General features: G+C 52.8%; 1 protein-coding gene across 5 annotated transcripts in view; it reads right to left on the bottom strand.

Moving 5' to 3' along the window:
- The window catches only part of ARHGEF9 (Cdc42 guanine nucleotide exchange factor 9), a 184607-nt gene extending 168850 nt beyond the window's left edge, over nucleotides 1-15757 (bottom strand). For 3 of the 5 annotated variants that reach the window (XM_040571983.1, XM_040571984.1, XM_040571982.1), the window contains exon 1: nucleotides 15603-15756. The gene's annotated coding sequence lies outside the window, so the exon portion shown is untranslated. Of the gene's footprint in view, nucleotides 1-15602 lie in introns of all 5 variants that reach the window. The other 2 variants (XM_040571981.1, XM_040571980.1) reach the window with 1 other exon arrangement.
- Nucleotides 15758-19580: the final 3823 nt, after the last annotated feature.

The following is a 19580-nucleotide window of genomic DNA, read 5'->3' as shown; positions in this document are numbered from 1 at the left end:
GATTTGACAACACAAAAACTCTGCATTTTCCTCCAGTTTTAATTAGTGAATTAGTTAATTAGTTAATTTTAACTAGTTACTGACGCCATTAAAATTAACTGGTTACTGGCATCAGCTAATGTTCCTACCTCTAGTTATTTTAGCTAAGTGACATCTAATACCTCTGCACAGAACACTGAATAAGTAGCTTTCACAAGAGCCTTGCAGGAGAGGGGAGGGACTGTTGTCTCACAAGGCACCCCAATTAAAACTGGGAATGAGATTCTGAAACTACTTGAAGGGGTCCAGAAGCCCAAGGAAGTAGCAGTGATACATTATAAAGCGCATCAGAGTGGCAATTCAGGCACTGCAGGAGGAAATGGAAAAGCAGATGAGGCAGCCATACAAGCAGCTGTAGGTGGAACTATAAACCTATTACCTACCAGGAAGGTATCGATAAGTACATCAGAAAATACAACAAGGAAATTAAACCGGCCGAATTATTAAACTGTGTTAAAGATTCAATTGGATGGTGGGTAACTGCTCACGGACAATGGACAACTGAGACACTGAAGCAGTAAGATTCTACTGGAAGAAGTAATCCCAGGGTTACATACCCTGTGGAGGCCACAGTCTAGTGGCAAGGTAGAAGGAATGAATCAAACATTGAAAGGACAAATAAGGAAATTGTGCCAGGAGACACAGTTACAGTGGACGCAGGTTTTACCAATACTGTTACTCAGACTTTGCATAACTCCCAGGGCACAAGAAAAAGCAAGCCCATTTGAAATACTGTACGGGAAGCCTTATGCTGTAAATTTGACTGGGAAACCTGATCAGATGCATGTAACTGTGAATCAAGCACTTACAGATTTTCTTTTCTTCTTAGCAAAAACTTTGAGTCTTATCCACAGATACATCCTAGTAATGGCACCAATTCCATTAGCTGCACCGGTTCACTTCTCTTCTCCTGGAGATTAACTTTACCTGAACCTGGAGGGAAGACCCCTAACTGAGAAGTGGAAAGGACTGTACCTGGTGCTGTTAAGGGCAAATATTGCTGTGAAGCTTAGAGGGATCGACTTGTGGATTTGTTACAGCCATGTGAAAGCTGCTCCTCCACAGCTGTGCAAAACTGGAATAACAGAGCCTTTGAAATTGAAAACCAACAGTTAATGGACTACAAATGTATAGTCTGAGATTGTATAAATTGGAGTGTATTTCTATTATTGTGATCTGCGTTATATATAGAGAGATATTTATTTTCTGTGTAAAGGTGTAAGTTTCTTTAAGTTAGAAAATGAGGGGGTTAAAAGCATTAAACGCATTAAAGCATTTTGTTGGTTGAGTGTAGTCAGAAAGCCAGGGGGCGAAGGAAAACAAGAAGTGGTCTGAAGCCAGAACACCCATTTTGAATTGATAGCTTCCCTAATGGGTTTTCTGAACTCTTGCAGTGGTTGTCTTCTTGGTTTCTAGATCTGAAATTATGGATGAAGAAAATTTTAGTCCTAACAATAAGGGTAGTAACATTCTTTGTTTGTATGTACATACTAATACAATGCACCTGTAGGTAGGTGCTGCACCAGGCTGATGGATAGGTGAGACTAATGTAATCTAAATTACATAAGTCTCAAAGGGGGGAGTTACGATGCCAGTAACTAGTTAATTTTGTTTCATTAACTTTGTTTCATGAGAAAAGATGTAAAATAGGTATTTCAAGGAAAGGGCAATGATGACCCAGGTCTTAAAGATATCTAAAGGATGAATAACTAAGAAACTACTTAATCAAGAAGACCATTTTGTAAGGAAGAAATCCAACACACATGCTTTTGAGTTTGTTACTATTCAACCTGTTGGAAACAATTGGCTGGAAAACAACAATAAGATTGTTATAATATGAACTATCCATGAACTATCCTCATTACAATACTAAAAATCACACCCCTAGTCTGAGGAACCCTGGCCCAACAAGAGACCCTTCCCCTCTGAGGATGCACAGAATGATTTTGTCATGTCAGCCGTATGCTAATTATGTAAGCAATTGGAAATTAGAGGATTGTACTAACATGTAAATGTTGTGATAAGAGACTGTATTAAGTGTGGCTTGGAAAGTGCCAGCTTTGTGGGAAATCACCTGGTACCCAGACTTGCGCAGTGCTGAAATAAAACAGTATCTCAACCAGGAACTCCAGGTTTGAGGAGTTTCAAGTTGTGCGGCCAAACACGCATGGCAGCAAAAGACCAAAATGACAAAAGGTCCCTATTTTTTCTCTTTCCCATGTTATACTTTACTGGTTTTGCCTGGGTGGATCTTGCATGAGGGCAGAAGATTCAAAAGCCAAAGACTTCTCTACGAAGTCTTTGGAGGGATGCTAGCAAAGAGGAGAGAGAGGCCACTTCCCACATGAGAGGCATTAACAGGAGACAGACTCTGTGTGGCCCCTCCCCAGAGAAGCAACAAAACCTAGAAAGGCAGGGCACAAGGGTGACTTTAAAATTAAAAATAGGTGTGTGCTTTTTTGTTTTTTTTTTTGAAAAAGCACACAGGCTTGGCAGCATTACGGCCCTTAATGACAAATAAAATCTGAGTATGGAGAATGGATGCAAAAGTACCCGATTAACTCTTACACATCTTTCTGGGACGCAGGAAAAGGAGGTTTTGAAGACAGCATTTTGGACATATTTTTGAGGGTGCACGTTAGCTGGAAAACCGAAACGGTTAGTCATCCCCCTGACCTTTTTTACTTTTCTGCAGGTGCAGGGGCAGATGTCAGGCTGTATAGCAAGTTACTGCCTAGCAGCTAAGCTGCAACTCTCTGCACGTGAGACTTTAGCCACAGACACCGCGAGGTGATGCCATTACCTTATGCCACCCCCTGAATTACCTCGAGCCAAGAGGGTGGCACGGCTGGGTGGTTGTGGCTGGTGCGTGTGGTCTGCGAAACACACAGCTTCTCGTCTGGCCACGAGAATGGTTTCAAAAACCACAGTAATCAACCAGACACTGAGAACTGCTCCAGCCTACAGGAGTTACAGGGTTTTTCAAAAACCCAGCCCTGTGCACCAGGCCCTGTTGTTCTTCTCACCACAAATCCAGCACACCTTCATTCCCAACCTCACCTTCCTTCTCCAGGTAACTGAGGCTGACAGATGCATTAGATTTGCATAAAATCCCGTGCAAATGGTACCAGGTGTGTTACTCCAACATCTGTAGCCATGACACCTTTCCAAATTCTTTGAATTTTATTTTTTTTTGCATTATCCAAATCTCTAAGAAAGAACTCGGTGCTTTGTGTCTCATTCCTGATCGCATAACATTTCCTTGGCAACAAGGGCTTTTCTTGCATGATACAGGTGGGAGTAACAGCAATTTTCTTCCATTTAAGTGTAATTTAGCAGAGGAATACAAGAGCAGAAATAACACCACATGCCCAGCAAAGCTGACACTTCTCAGGGATTTACAGGACTCTGAACTGGGCCCGGGCAGTCGGGGCTGTCACAAGGCTTCAGGCAGGAACCAACAATTTTCTCAGGCAATCTTCTTACGTGCTCGTCCTTAGTAAATGCGAACACCACTTCAGATCATAACAGTTATTTGTCAACTAGCAGAAGGCGGGGGGGGGTTGTTTTTGGTTTTACTGTTCAGTGCTGTAAAGCTCTTCCCTAGCTAGAAAAAACACCAAAAACAGCGGAGAGTTGGGACCTCCAACTAAAGGGCTGTACATCAGTGCCCGCCCTGCGCTGCCTCGGCAATCTCATTCTGCAGCACAAGCAGCCTGCCCCGAGGCGACAGCGCCCCAGCAGCAGAAATGCTGGCTTTAGTTTTCTCCCAGTGAGCCACAGGAACGCACAAGCTCCGTGACAGGAGGAAGGGGCAGGGGTGGGTAGCGCTCCCTCCCTCCCCAGCAGTTAGAGTTCTGCTGGATGAAGTGGCTGGCTAATCGCAGAGCAAGTCTCCAACCAAGATGTGCGGGGTCTCTCCCACCCTGGCTTTCTGGAGCGAGCTTCTTGAGTGGTCTTCAAGTTGTTACAGACCATGAACGTCACCAACTACATCTTAAAATTCCAGTTTTATGCAGCCGCTTTTCCTTTTCAGAAAACCAGCTACAATTAAGCCTGTGCCCCAAACGGGCTTGTTTTTTCCTTTCATTAACAACCCGATGCTTCCAGCACTGTCGAAGCTGGGCTCTGTCCAGGCACCGCCAACAAAACCATCCGTCTCTTTTCTCATCTGCTCCTCCTGCAGAGCAATGACTCAGGACACCTCTCCGAGGCTCTCAATCCCTCTCTCACCTTTCGGCAGAGCTAAATTTGCTTCAAAACCCATCGGCCACCCATCGCGCGGTGCTGCCGGGCTGGGGACGGCGCAGCAGAGGCGCCAGCGGCGGTCCAGCAAGGCGGCAGCAGGAGCTGGAATGCACCGAGGGCCCCTGAGGACACGAGTTTCCACTCGGCTCTTCCTCTGCGGGATATAAAATCACAAACAAGAAGGAGCCTTTGGCCATTGTTTGCCGGGGAAGGGGGGTGACAGGGAGAGGGCACGCGGCACAGCCTGCCAGAAGGCACGGCTGAGCTAAGGAAGTCCTGCCTGGGCTTCGGTGTATCCGCTCCTCTCCAGGAGGGGCAGGGGGAGGCAGGAAGGAGAGAAAATAGAGAACAAATGATCACACAGCCCTTGAGAAAAACCTGTCTGCTCTCGGAGAGCGTATTAAGCCCCAGCATGCAGCGCCTCTCTCTATACAAAAGAAAAAGAGGAAAGAAAATCCCACCGGTTCTTCCGCTACCGTGTCCTAACACTGAAAAAAAAATGGGAGGAAACAGATGTTAAGCTCTCCAGCATCAGGAAATTATCTCTTTCATGAGGGTACATTTACTTCAGTGTATTTAGGTAAAAGAAGCAGCAAGAGAATCATGACTTCTGCCCCTTTCTGTCTACGTCTCCACGGACGTTTCAGCCTCCCGGTGCTGCTCCGAAGGACCAGCCACAAGGCAGCTCTCACAATTTCACAGCGTGCACCCAGCGGCAGGAGCCAGCGGTGCTCGAGCCCCTGCCCACCCTGCAGGTACAGCAGCACGCAGCTGCCCACGCCGCAGATTTCTCAGCCCCTGCAGAAGTTCAGCATCTGCTGGTTACAGGACAAGACGGACGCTTTGCTGCTGCGATTTGGACAGGCATAGTGGTACTGTAGCTTTTTTTTTTTTAAAAAAAAATAGAGGTGGAAGGAGCGAGAAGAAGAAACTTGGGTTAAACATCTGCTAAAGGGATCTCCAGCCCGTTAGCAAGCGCAGTTATGGCTTTCCAGCGCCCGTAGGAAGCGACCATAGCATTTAACCAGCATTTCACACGCTCTGCAAAACGCATTACACAAGAAGTTAAAAAAAAACAACAAAAAAACCTTTAGGAGCAGGAGGTGGGCAGGAGATCAGTTTGGATCCCTCTCCAGCCGGGAGGGAACAGATCTTGGTGAAACACCAAGCAATGCTCAGTGGCAGGGGGGGATCTGCAGCCACGGTCTCACCGCCACCGAGGACAACCTGCCAGACAACACTAAGCAAACGCCGCATCCCCCACGGCAGCGTGCATCTGCCCTGCGTGGTTTTCACAGGTCTAAGCCAAAGATTTTACAGTACTGGAACCGTGTTTGTGTTTGTTACTTCAGTGTGCACCAGGCAGGCGGATGGATGCGCAGACAGCTCCATCCCTGCAGTCGTACGGACGGAACTCAAAACTTTGGTTTGAGTAAATCAGTTCGCTCAGGTATAACTTAAACGTTACTTCCCTCCCATTTCTGGAAGCTTTAGACTGTGTGACGGCTGAACACAATGAAATCGGAGCAGGAGACTGATTCGCCTGCAGCTGAGGGACAGGCAGGGTTGCTCAGTTGCATCTGTCAGATCCATTGGACTTGTGCTGCCAGGGGAGGGACAGCTCACAGCTAACATGAGCAGCCCCACACTCGGGGCTCGGTGGGCCCGATAAAACAGTGTGGTGGTGCAGAGAGGTGCCAAGCAGCTCGGGGGTACACCCGGCCCTGCATCACGCTGAGCCCCAAGACCTGCTGTCAAGCCAGCAGCAGCTCTTGGTCTGCAGTGCTTGCACAGAGAGGAGAGCTGCCGTCTAACTCCTCATGCAAAGCCAAGCAGCAGAAACTTGAGAAGAAAACTTGGGTGTATGAAAATCCATGCTCATTTGGATCAAAAGGTGGAGAAGGTATAGGTATATATATATATATATATTGTTGCAGCATTATCCCTTGCACACCTGTTCACATTTTCATAAGCCCTTTTTTTGCAATTCTGAATTGTTCTGCCATACAGCAAATAAAAGTAAGGTGAATACCAAATAGATCTGAAAGGATACTTTTGCTGTTTACACCTAGGATGCACAGGTACCAGAACAAAATAAGGAAGTCAGAAAACACGCTTATCCTCCAGAACAAGGCTATGTTTTGATGCATGACAGCTGCTTCCCCGGATCTTCTCAGGTGTTTGGCACCGACCGTGGCCATCGTAACAAAGAAATAATTGTCATCACATTACTTAGGCTGTTCAGTAGTCACTTAAAAGTAGTTAATTACATATAAGAACATTTAGTTACAATCTCAGTAGCAGCTATAGATATTCTGATACCACAGTGATGAAATGCTACAGTGCACGCAGACTATGGGGTCTACACCCATGCACACCCCATTATCAGTTCGGAGGACCAGTCCCAAGTTGGAAGTGACCCACAAGGCTCATCACTCCTGGCTCCACCCAGGACTCCCTGGAAATTAAACCATACACCTGAGAGTGTCCAAATGCCTCCTGAACTCCAGCAGGCTTGCTGCTGTGACTGCTTCCCTGGAAAAACGTGGCTGGAACAAGTTCAGTGTCGAGCCACTGGCTGCATGCTTCGTGAGGACACTGGGAGGCGACGGCCTCAGGATGCTCGTACATGGCTTTGCATTCCCAGTTAGCCAATTCAGTGGAAGTTCCCCTGCAGCTTTACAGCAGTGACATTTCCCTGCACTGAATCCCTTAAAAATACTTACCTTCCCCAAAAATCCTTCAGGAAGAAAAGCATGGCTGTCAGCAGCCTCAACGTAAGAACAGAAATCAGCAACCAGCATTCAGTATTTTGTATCTGACACAAAGATAGTGTCCAAATAATTGTCTATTGTATCCCAAAGACGGTACAGGAAAGCTTTTCCCCTCGCAGGGAGCCTAGAGGTCACACATGCTTCTGCCATAACATTTGCTATAAATAATCTTCGGCTGAGCAAAGGTTTGGGCCAGTTACAAAGCAGAGTAAGGCAGGCACTGTGCTCCTATCGGCTTCAGCCATTAGCTCTCCCCAGAGAATGCATACTCTACCCTATTGTTCCTGCTCAAATGTTTGAAAGAATTATTTGTTCCTTGCTTCTGTTGTTTGGGGACTTTATTTATATTTTTTTCTTTGACACGGAATCACTACGAGAAAAATCCGTGCCATCCTACGTGACAGCTCGCTGATGCCAGTATTGCAGTCAGGTGTGGAGGGTCGCACTCGTACACATATTGCCGCAGCTCCAGACCTCGCACTCTGTGTCTCTGTGTTAATGTGCGTTCAGCATATTGCAGAGAGATCTGGACAGACTGGAGAGCTGGGCAATCACCAACTGCATGAACTTTAACAAGAGCAAGTGCCGGGTCCTGCACCTGGGATGGGGCAACCCTGGCTATACGTACAGACTGGGCGACGAGACGCTGGAGAGCAGCCCCGCCGAAAGGGATCTGGGGGCTGTGGTTGACAGCAAGCTGAACATGAGCCAGCAGTGTGCCCTGGCAGCCAGGAGGGCCAACCGTACCCTGGGGTGCATCAAGCACGGCATCGCTAGTCGGTCGAGGGAAGTGATTGTCCCGCTCTGCTCTGCGCTGGTGCGGCCTCACCTCGAGCACTGTGTGCAGTTCTGGGCACCACAGTACAAAAAGGACATTGAACTGTTGGAGAGTGTCCAGAGGAGGGCGACGAAGATGGTGAAGGGCCTAGAGGGGAAGACGTATGAGGAACGGCTGAGGGCACTGGGCCTGTTCAGCCTGGAGAAGAGGAGGCTGAGGGGAGACCTCATTGTGGACAACAGCTTCCTCACGAGGGGCAGAGGAGGGGCAGGCGCTGATCTATTCTCTTTAGTGACCAGTGACAGGACCCGTGGGAACGGTGTGAAGCTGAGGCAGGGGAAGTTTAGGCTGGACATCAGGAAGAGGTTCTTCACCGAGAGGGCGGTCGCACACTGGAACAGGCTCCCCAGGGAAGGAGTCACTGCACCAAGCCTGTCTGCATTTAAGAAGCGATTGGGCTGTGCGCTTAGTCACATGGTCTAAGCTTCTGGGCAGACCTGCGCGGTGCCAGGAGTTGGATTCAGTGATCCTCATGGGAACCTTCCAGCTCGGGATATTCTATGAGTCTATGATTCTGTGACTCTACGATATTTAGCTCAGGATCAGAGACAAGGAGCTCAGTGCTGACGACAGCCCCAGATGCACACGCAAAGCTCCGGAGGACACCTAGCAGCTGGTTCTGCTCAAACATTTTAAAGAATTATTTCGGCAGATTTCTCACCAGCTCCTTTACATTGACCTGAGAAGTCAAAGGGTATGAACGCGTACTTCATCGCCTCCCTCGAAGTCCTACGCCTGTCTCCAGGCAGATGGAGGGGTGGCATTTCCCCTGTACTTGTCCCCCAACGGCCTTGCTCCGTACAGCAGCTTGAACAGGAACCTTCACTTCTTTCAGGTTTCTCTACCAAACAGACAAAGCCATCCCCGTGCCAAAGGGGGGGAAAGCAAACTGCAGCGACCACGGCCTCCCTTGAGGCACACGGGGCCTATGGCCGTGGTGGGCAGCAGGTATCGTCTCCAGACACGTGAAACGCTGCCCGGTGCTTCTCGGCAAGAGACACAACCGCCGGAGGCCTGCCCTGCCGTCCCGACACCGACACCGACGCTAACCCAAACGAGCGGCTTTTAAGCCGGCACCGCTGCACGGTGTCGCCCACGTGGCTTTTCCCAGCAAAGGGGGCTGTCAGCTCGTATTCCTCACGCACCGGGAACCCCACTCGAGCCAGCAGCAGTGGCTGAGCAGAGGGAAGCAGCGTCCGATTCAATTAGCATCATTACCGATGAGCTTTTTCATCTCCCAGCCATGCCCCGCCCTCCGGGATGCGGCCGTGCACGCACAGACGGCCGTGCTGAGCAGAGCTGCTCAGGGCACCCAGCTGGGACGGCGGAAGGAGAAGCTGACCTGACCTCATCGACAACACACTAATCTCTTTTTAGGGTTAAAAAAAAAAAGCAAAAAAAAGCTGAGCAGGAGCAGCTGAAGTTTCTTTTTATCACCACCTGTGAAACAAAGCCTGACCCTTTCTGCGAGGACCTGGGGATTTTGGTCCAAGCACTAGGCATCCTTTTATTTCATACTTTTCTATATTCTTTTAGGTCTCCCCTACAACTCGCTTTCAACCACAGCAAGTGGATTTATTGCTATGGCCAGCAACGTACTAAAAAATCCATCTTCCCCCACACCCCAAAGCAGGCATGGTTTGGGACCACAAGCAGGCAGCCTGCATTTTTTGCAGGAACTTGCACGGTGTGCACGTATCAACATTGCTGTTGTGCAAAAAAGCACCACGCCAATTTGCCAGCTAGCACCGCACAGAGCTAAGCTGGCTGAACACGGCACAGCGTTCAGCCAACACGGAGCAGCAGTGACACCCCAGCCACAGCTCTGGACCTTCACAACAGCAAGCCCCAAGCAAGCGGTGCATTGAAACGCAACAGCAGCAACGCACCACCTTTGAAAAGAAAAGGAAGTTTGCAAAACCTGCAGAGTTTTCTGGGTGTTATCCCAGCGCTGTGCCTTCTCCTTGGCTCCTTAAGGAGCATGTGCTGGATCTTTGCTATGGGCTGACGCCTTCCTTCCTGTAGTGAAATGACTGGCTGTCCCACATGCACACCGAATCACTCCCTTCAACTAAAACCTCTCCAAGGAGCCAATCCTTCCTGCCCACCCCACTTAAGAAACATCAGAAGAGCGCTCGCTGCACTGTGCTCATGCCCAACACACGGCACCTGGGCTGCAAAATGCCTGGAGACACGGGGATACAGGCGGCAGGGATTTTCAAGGGTTACTGGTCCCAGTAGCACATTCCCACACCAGTTGTGATTCATTGTCCCCATCAGCGGAGTGGAAAAAGTGACCTCTTCTTCCCCTGGAGGAGGCAAAAGAAGTACATAAGGAGAAGTATTTAAGAATATGGGCTTGCCCAGCAGGAAACCTGTGCAAAACTCACATCCCACAGCAGCCAGAGAGATCTTCCACTGCCTCGAGGAGCTCCTGGGCTCTTCCCTGCCTTTCGCTAGAGGTGTGCTCCCCCTCCCCGCAGCAGTGTGCCCAGCTGATGGCACAGAGGCCATCGCAGGTACAAGCCAAACAGCCGCTATTTCACAACCGCTCGCGGCAAGGAAACAAGGAACCCAACACAGCCGGCGTGACAAACACCATCTCCCTGGAAGACAGGGCTATTGGGAAGGGCTGTGCAGAGCTACCCCAGCACAGGGGCAGGCAGACACTTTGGTCCTGAGGGCACAGATGCAGGAGCGCGACGGGCAGCGACCCCTGTGCCCCATGGGCCGAGCAGGTGACAAAACCAGGCACCAGGGAGCAGGAAGGAGGCAGCCAAGGACGTGCCCGCAGCCCAGTTAAATGCGATCTTTTTGATTCTCGTGTCAAGGGCACGCACCCGTGTTCGCCTTGTTTTTAACCCCCAAAAAAGGCTGTGCTAAACCTTCCTGCTCACCCCACCAGCAGGGAGCGGGAGCAACTCCCAGTTTCCCCAACCTCAAAAGCTGCTCAATGCAACAGCAGAAAAGGGGCAAAAAAAAAGGAGAAATGAATTAAGCGTCTAATTTGGGAGCTGGGTTAGATGCTGAACGTGAGGTTCTGGCCCATCTCCACAGCCCCCAGGCCCAACCGAGCTGTCATTTATCCAGCTCAGAGCAAGGCCTCCCCAGAACCTCACGGCTAGAAACGTTTAGACCACACAAGGATGAGCCCCGGTTTATTACCAACAGCAGGAAAACAGACCTTGTCCCAGATTGCTTCGCCTCTGGAAATTCTCCTGCGCATCCCAGGCAGCGTGCCCCGTCTGCCTCTCGCCCAGCCCCGGCTCCTACACGAGTGCCAGGGAAGACAGCTGCCCGCAGTACAAAAAAACAGATTTCCCTAAATTTTCCCATTTAGGTGCCTGTACTAACTTTGACCTAGCGACCGCAGTGCTCATTCTGGCACTGCGCTTATCCTCACAGCAGAGGGGATCTAAAGAAATGGGGAAATGCCACTGAGAGGGGTTTCTCCAGCACCACCAGACAGACGCGGTCCCCAGATCAGCAGACCCTTCCTGCTCCCAGCAGAAGTCACACCTCCACCAGTGCGTCTGGAGGGAGACACGATGCTTTTGCTTTTCCAGCCGGTGCCAAACAGAAAAGAGCCGTCAGGTCCGCATGCCCTGGCCATGGCGCTGCGCGGATCCACGCAGCCGTCCTGCTGCAGCCTCCGCTAAAGCTGCTGCCCAAAAAGCTGTGGGTTCCCAGCTCTGTCTTCTTGTACGTGTGCGCGCTGTAGCTGTAAATAAAAGTGAAACTTTCCAGGAATCAAAGCAAGGTGCCCAGAGAGATTATAGACTAATTTCCACGCTGAAAGTTCAAGCCTGAAACCCTGCGAACAGACTCCCTATATCTATCACAGTTAATGTGGCATTGCCCTAATTCTTCATGGGTGCAAAACCTACTGATTACAATCCGAAGTGTTGAGGAGCACAAGCATGCCAGCCGGGATCACGGAGGGCTTCTACATAACCCAGTGCTTCCTCCTGGGCTCTGGACAAGGGTAAATGCTTCAGGGGAAGAGGCAAGAAGTTCGTTAATGAGTAATTACGGAATAATCTGTACCCTGGCGCTTCTAGCTCTGTCAGACACAGGTTGGCTTGTGTCCTGAAATGCATTTATTTACTTCCACCTTACACAAACATTTCTATCTAATGCAACTTAGTATCGTCAGAAAAGTTTATTAAAACCCTTGGCTTTAACTTATGATGGCAAAAAGTGACAGGGACCAATTACAGACCAGAGAGGAGACCGGGAAGGCAGTGGCTGCCCTTGGGGGTTACTGCAGCCATCACCGCAGTAACCCAGAGCACGAAAACCTCGACCGGTGCGAACTCAGAAGCAAAGACCAGCAACTGCTCCAGCAGAGCGCTTCTGCAGAACCCCGTCCGCAAGCACCGGGCTGCTTTCTGCAGTTCACAGCATCAGACCTGGGCGAAAAGGTGGCGCTGGGTAAGCCTGTTGGAGGAACCCAGCTCCCTTCCTGGCTGCACGCCTGGAGGTCTGCTCATTTCCATCAGGCTGCGGCGTCCCCTGCTTCTCCTCGCCTCCCCAGCGCGCTGCCCAGCCACCGCATCCGCACGAAGCATTGCCCATGGCGGGGGCCGGGGGGCAACGGGCAGAGCGCTGCCCTACAGCCCTTATTCAGAAAGGCATCACCTCGCCCTCAGCGACTAGCTTTTTTCCTTATTTTTCTTCCTCTTAACAGCCCACCCCTCGGAAGGGGCGTAAAGCCTATTCATTTCAGCCTCGCTGCTACCCGGTGGCCAGAGCCCTACCTGCTCCTGCGCTGTGCTCCCAATCGGGAAAACCGAAACAACTTCTGGGTTGCCTGCACTCGTGGCTGGCCTGGAGCCGGCCCCAGTGGCACTGCAGCCCCTGGTCTGTACCGGCACCCAGCAGGTGTCCTGGGGGCTCCACGCTGGGTTCAGGTTGTTCACACAGCTGCTGCGGGCGTAGGGCACCAGCTGCATCCATTTGGCATCCAAAAATGGCAAGGCAACAAGAAACGTCAGCTGAAGCCACCGGGTCTAAGCTGGGGAAGTGACAACACCTGCAGCGCTCGCCCCGCTCCAGCGCAAGTCCAAGCAAAGGACAAAAGAGCGGAGCAAGGAAAAGCGAGCGAGACGGGAGGGAAAGCGGGCGTCAGCCGCTGCAGCGCAGGGAGGTTTGGGGCTAAAACCAACCCGAGGACAGTGGAAAAGTCCAGCGGGAGACAGCAGAGCCCCACGGCCTCTCCTGGCCACCCCCCTCCTCAGCCAGGAGACACTCCGAGCACAGTGGAGAGCCATTAATGAGTTTAAAACTGCCCCGTTTCACTTGTGCTAATCAAAAATGCCTATCGTGTGCAAAAACAATGCCCCACTGCTAGCTCTTGGAGCTTTCAGAAGCCCCGGCAGTGTCTACGCTCGATCCAGGGGCACAGCAGGCATGCGGCTCTGCTCTGCCACCCGCCGCAGCTTGGTGCTCCCCCGCTTTCAGGACGGCAGCAAAAAGGGGAAGAAAAACCAGTGGGAGGGAGACGAGGGCCTTGGAAGGCAAGGCGAGGAGCGAGAGAGCATCGCTGCAGCAAGGGGAAGCGCCACCGGGCTTCAGAGCCTTCAAATCCTCTTCCTGCTGCTGGCACGTGAGTCGTACCCAAAAAATCACACGTTGACGGCGAGAGAGGTTTGCAGGGTGAGGAGCAGGCGGGGTTTTGCGACTTGGATCACGCAGCATGGGAAATACGGGCTGTCGCTGCCAACCACCCAAGCCACAAGGATTAGTTCAGGAAGAAAACAAAGCGGAAGCAAACACGGGAGTGCAGCGCTCGCTCCACCGCTCGGATAGGAAACTGAGGCACGGAGAGGTTAAAGGTGTCCTTCCTGCCTTACGTGATTCAGTATCACTCCATGAGCCAGGTGAAGCTGCGAGAAGCAGCTGTGAGGCACTGTGGCCGACCGACCCTGCTTTCACTCCAAGTTTTCCTTAACGCTGAGGACTCCCATCAAAAACCCAAGCAGAAAGGCAGGGGCTGGGCTGAGCGTGAACCCTGTGCGAAGCTGGTCCCGAGCGTTGCCAGGGCGGTGGCAATCCTGAGCAGCCTGCATCATCCTTTTAAAACAGCGAGATGTTTTAGGACGTGAGCAAAACCAAATCCTGCTATTGCCCCAGACAAAACAGGAACTGGGTATCAGGTAGGTCTGTTGGGTTAGAGGATTTGAGGAGAGATGGGGAGGATTATCAGCAAAATGGGGACGGACAAAAACTGCATCCTGGACGCAGGTACGGCCAGAGCTCGAGAGCTTCTTGTCTTTTCACCCTGCAGCACGACGTGAGCACAGGGCTCAAAGCCCTGTGGCAGGGCCCTGCTGCCACCCCCAGCCCAGCCACAGGAGAGGACATTTGGGGTGCACATGATGGAGAAGCACCCGCACACACCAGCGGGTGTCTGACCATCAGCACCTCTCCGGCCCCGCTTGCAACGCCTTTCAGCAAATGTCAGCATCGTTTATTTTTCCACAGTATTTTTCAAAGAGGAGCAGAAACCCTTTCTGCTACACTTTCAGCCCTAAAATTACTTCCACGCTTAAAGCTACTCGTAGTAAAATATGCAGACTACACGTGTCAAAAGGCCAGGTTTTGAGAAGAACTGGGCAACCAGCAGCGGCAGGCTGGGCGCTGGCAGCCCTGCACCTGAAGGGGAGCAGGGGAGAACCCCAGTCAACCTCTCACAGACGGTCAGCTACACCAGAGCAACATTTGAGGACAAAAAAAAGCAAAGCCTCAATCCCAAGACCGCCACCTGTTTGATGGCCAAGCCGACTTTGCTCTGCTCACCCCACGTGCTACCGAAGTTCTTTACGACACTTCCAAAATGCCCCCTTCTGGCAAATTACAGCTCAGGTTTGCAGGTCATAACCCAGCAGATAAAGCCCTAATAAATCTGTCGTTTAACGGAAAATCAGTGCTGTCAGCACCGAGCGGAGACACAAGGCTCTGCTCCACAGACGGCTGTTCCATGTCTGACATAATGTGGAGTAATTGCCTAAAGTGGCTAGGAAAATTAAACTAATATTCCCATTTTAAATAAAACGTACAGGGAAGATACCATCATGAGGGAAGATACCATCATCTCTATAGAGTCTTTGTGCCTTTCAACGTGTTAATAGCCAGGCTGTGTACTTGCGTATTTCATGCATGCTAGCTTGCTTTTGCAAACAATAAATTATCACCGGCAATCCAAAGAACCTGTGTACCTGTTGCTGTAATAAATTGTACTTAATTGCATTGTTCCTGGCCGTGATAGTTCTCATTGAACGCGACTGGAGTGAGGGCGCGTTACGTTGTTGGTGAATCCGTGACCGTGGGAGTTCAGTACCCTGAACCCAACTGGACCCATACAGGTTAATCAGCTACACCCCTTAACGCGACACATAAGAAGGCCAAACACAACACATCCAAAATGAAGCAGCCCCACGCACGAAGAGCTGGCGATGCCGGTGCCCTGGGATGGGGCACAAACTGGGCACCCCCTGTGCCGGCCTGGCCCCCCAGGGTACATCTGGCACCTTTTTCCCCCCTCCCCAAAACCAATCAGTCCCGGTGCCGTGCAGGGAGCGGGCAGCCTTCCCTAACTATCGGATTTAAACCACCCCGGGGTTCCCTGCCCTCTGCTCGCCGCCCCCCGGGGCGGTTCGGGGTCCGAGATGCGGGGGGCTGCGTCCCGGTCCCGCTCTTACCTCAGAGCATGGCCCCGCTGCTGGACGGTCCCGGTGACCCTGCTGTCCGGGAGTCGAAATGTTTTAAAACACCCCTCAAAAAATAAAAATAAAAATATAAAAGTTGAAAAGTGACAGTGCGAGTTATTCCAAGTAAAAAAAAAATTAAAAAGTGGTAAAAGGGTGGGATGGAAGGGAGGGGGATGGAAGGGAGGGTGCCCGTGCCATGCACTGACCCGGGCTGCCGCCCCCCCCGTCCCCCCAAACCCCTCCGTGCCCCGGCCCCCTGCGGGCCCCCCCGGCACCCCGGGGAGCGCTCAGGGAGAGGCTCGGGCAGCCCCGGAGGGGCCGGGGGGTGCCCCGGGGTCCGGGGGCCGCCCTCGGGCAGGGGGACGCGGGGGGCACCCGCCGAGGCCCGGGGCGGGCCGCGGGGCTCCGCCGCCCCCGCGCATCCCCCGCAGCCCCGTCCCGTCGGGGCCCGCCCGGCACCGGCCGCAGGGGCACAACAATAAATAAATAAGATAACAATAAAAAGTGAAAAATTATTCTTGAAGCGGTCCCGGGCTGGATGCGAGCGGGGGGTCCGGAGAGGGGCCCCGTGTGCCCCGCCCCAGACCCGCGGCGCCTCCCGACGGCCTCGGCCCCGCTGCGGCCCGCGGAGGAAGCGCGGGGGCGGCTCCGCTCCGGGCCGGCCGCCGCCACCGCCCCGCCGGCGCTGGGCCCGGGCCCCGTCCCCCCGGGGGGACCCCTGGGGTTCAGCCGGCAGCGAGCAGGCGCCAGGCCCCCCTCCGGGCAACGGCGTGCGGAGGGCGGCTGGCTGCGTGCTCCAAAAAGCTCGTTTTGTGACCCATAAGCACGTGGGGGAACGGTGCCCGGCTGTACCCCGGCCACGCAGCGGCAGCTCGGGCACCCCAAAAACCGCCCCCCGAGGAATGGGGTCCCCGAGCAGCACGGGCTGAGCACGCACAGAGGGCACGGCCTGCACCTCACAAACCCAGCGCCTCTCCCAGTCGGCACCTGGGCCATGCAGAGACCCTACAGCTAAATATTTCTTCTTTTTTAAATAAAAACAACAAGAACAAAGCCTTTGCATGCAACAGTCAGAGTACTTAGGAGAAACGAAATCATTATTAGAAAAGGTTTAGAGGATTTAATTGGTGCTTTTCCACTGCGAGTGATGGTTGGGTGAAGTTACAGTATTGGTGTCCTCCATGAGGGGCAGGTGTGCGCTACAGAGGGGCGTATTAATTGGACCCCACAATTAAGTGGGATTGGAACCATCGTGTCAGCCGCGCCACGCACCAGTGTGATCCCGGAGCTTCCCAGCCGCCTCTCCGATCCTCTCAGTGATGCACCGGACACCAAACATGTTCTCTGGGCTGGGGTGCAGGCAGCACGAAGCCCCTTCTGGCCTCATGCATCCTCAGCCTCCTGAAGGGGAGACGGCCTCCAAAAGGGCCAGGACTCCAAAAAGCGACCCACAGTGAATGCAGGCCCACTTCCACTAAACCTAATGTTTTATATTGGTTCTGTGGATTGCAGTGGAAGCTGGATCAGGGCCACCCCGGCCTTCTCCCTTTTGGGCTTCACTGCCCAGCCCCGCGGTGCCATTCTTCTTCTGTGTATCAGCCATGGCCGCTATACCCGCGCCGAGCTTCGGAGGCAGCAAGAGCAGGAACACAACTGTAGTCCTTCTGGAAGGAGCTTAAAACCTGCAGGAAACACTCCAGAAAGCAGTGGGAAGCTCTTAAATACCGATTCTGCCAGGGACATTCCCAGGTACTTACCCCTAGTGCTCTGCAGAGAGCTAAATGACAGAAATTACAGCCAGGCCATGAAAACCCAGTCACAAACAGGGAATTATGGATCCCAGGCGAGAAATAAACGATGGGATCGGATGGAGGCTCCTTCAGATGTTTCCCGGGGCCCACCAGCAGAGGAAAAGACCTGAAGGGCTGCAAGGAGCGGTGAAGGCGGACACGAGGCCTGGTGGAGCCAAGCTGCCATGCTGGGGCATTTCCCTGGGTCTGGAGGTGACATGGTGGCCTCCGAAACACCATCCCTTCCCTCGCTCCTCACCTCTGGCCCCGCGGGCACCATGCTGCAGACCCTGCTGTAGGGTGTAACTGCTCCTAACGAGAAGGGGAGAAAAAGAAAAGCGATAAGGAGTTAACTTCCAAGAGTCCCCTTGGAAACCCAAAGTTGTTTGGAGCGTGAAGACCCAGAGTCAGCCGGTTCCTCGTCTCCTTCCCTTTCCCACTATACTTCATTCACACCATTTCAGATGACAGAGGACGCCCAGGCCCTAAATTCACCCGGATCTGGAGCCTGCCCAGTGCCCTAAATACACACAGTCAGCTCTCCCACTCTGACATGCTTCCTTCTGGCATCTGGACACCAGCCAAGACCCGGCGTGGAGCTGGGCACCATTTCCTCCAGTGCCCGGCACCACAGTCCATGGCTTCTATGTTCAGGTGACCGTGGGCCAGGCTCCAGCAGGCCCCACGCAGACGGTGCTGAGCACACAGCCCGGTGCCAAGGAGATAAAAACGCCATCTCCAGAAACCTAGAAATCCCTATTCTGCAGTGCTTTGCCCCAAACCGGGCTGTTCCGCAGCTGCGCCCGGCCCCTGAGCACCGCCACAGCCTGGGCCGGGGAGGGGAGGCAGCGACAGGCAGGGCCTGGCTGCAGCAAGTGGGAACACAAGGACACGTTTCCATGTATTAACTCCACTTCCTTCGCTTCCTCCAGCCTCACGGCAGTGGGTTATTAATAGCACGTCGCAGACGAGCACCGCTGCTGGCCCAGGATCTGGCCTCCCCGCGCCCACAGCGTCACATCCACTCAGCAGCCATGGAAAACCCGCATGCAAATACTGCGAGCATCCCATGGGGAAATGTCATCAGGTGTGGAGGTGGGAAACAGGTCTCATGTCCTGCCCCTGGATGAGCTGCAGGGCTGTCCTCCTCCCCACGAGGAGCTGCGACGTTTCTTCATCAGCGTCATCCTCCTCCTGCTCCTGACGCCTTAGGGGGATGGAGAGGACCTGGAGCAGCGCACAGCAAGGCGGTGCCGAGCCCCTGACCCCATCAGAGCAGCTCTGCTCCAACCCCTCCCAGTGTGCACGCTCCAGACAGCACTGCTTCCAAACGTGGGACCCAGCAGGAACAGATCCTGCTGCTGGGCCTGAGCCATGGAACCCAGCCTGCTGATTTCTGCTGGCTGGTGCAGAAGACATTTTTCCAATAAAAGGCTTCAAAGCAACAAGGAGTCTGCCACATGCCTTGTGGAGCTCCCCCAGGTGCCTGATGCCTTCTGGAAGCCCTGTACCTTGCATCTCATGGGAGGCCACCGACCAGCAGCTTCCAGCCCTGCCTTTATGGTCAGAAGAAGTTTGCTTATGGTGGTGCTGAGATCTGTCAGCCTCGTGGCAGGCTCCAGCTCCGGGTTTGTGGGGAGCAGCCGGGGCCATACCCCAGACCTGAGTTCCTGCACCCCTCCATGGGAGCGGGGGAGCTTAGGGTCACGCCAGCAGCTCTGATGCATTTGGGAAAGCAGAGACCCTGCCAGATGGGCCTGGGAAGGAACTTCTGGAGAACTGCCTCCTCCTCCTGGGATAGGAAGAGGAAATCAGCATTCCGTGGGGAAGACGTGAAGCAAGAGAACTCCTGGGATGCCACATGGGACCACGCAGGGCCGATGGACAGGAGCACCTCCACCCAATGCTGTGGGCCAGATGCTGACACAGCCACGCAGGGGTTGTGGCATCATGGACAGAAAGGCTTCTCCCACCCAACCCCATCCCTCCAGCTCCTCTCTCAAACCCCAGCCAGTGGGGACATCCAGCACCCCATGACCCACAGCCCCAGCACCAGGGTTTGCAAATCAGGCAGCGAACAAACAAAACAAAACTATAACAAAACTTATAAACAACATCTGTGAGGTCAGGGCTGCATCAGCCAGACTCAGGCTCTGCTGCTTTCCTTCTAGCTCAAGCC

This window comes from Cygnus olor, chromosome 13, assembly GCF_009769625.2.
Source record: "Cygnus olor isolate bCygOlo1 chromosome 13, bCygOlo1.pri.v2, whole genome shotgun sequence".
In the NCBI taxonomy this organism is placed as follows: domain Eukaryota; kingdom Metazoa; phylum Chordata; class Aves; order Anseriformes; family Anatidae; genus Cygnus; species Cygnus olor.
This window is presented reverse-complemented; position numbering and strand designations above follow the sequence as displayed.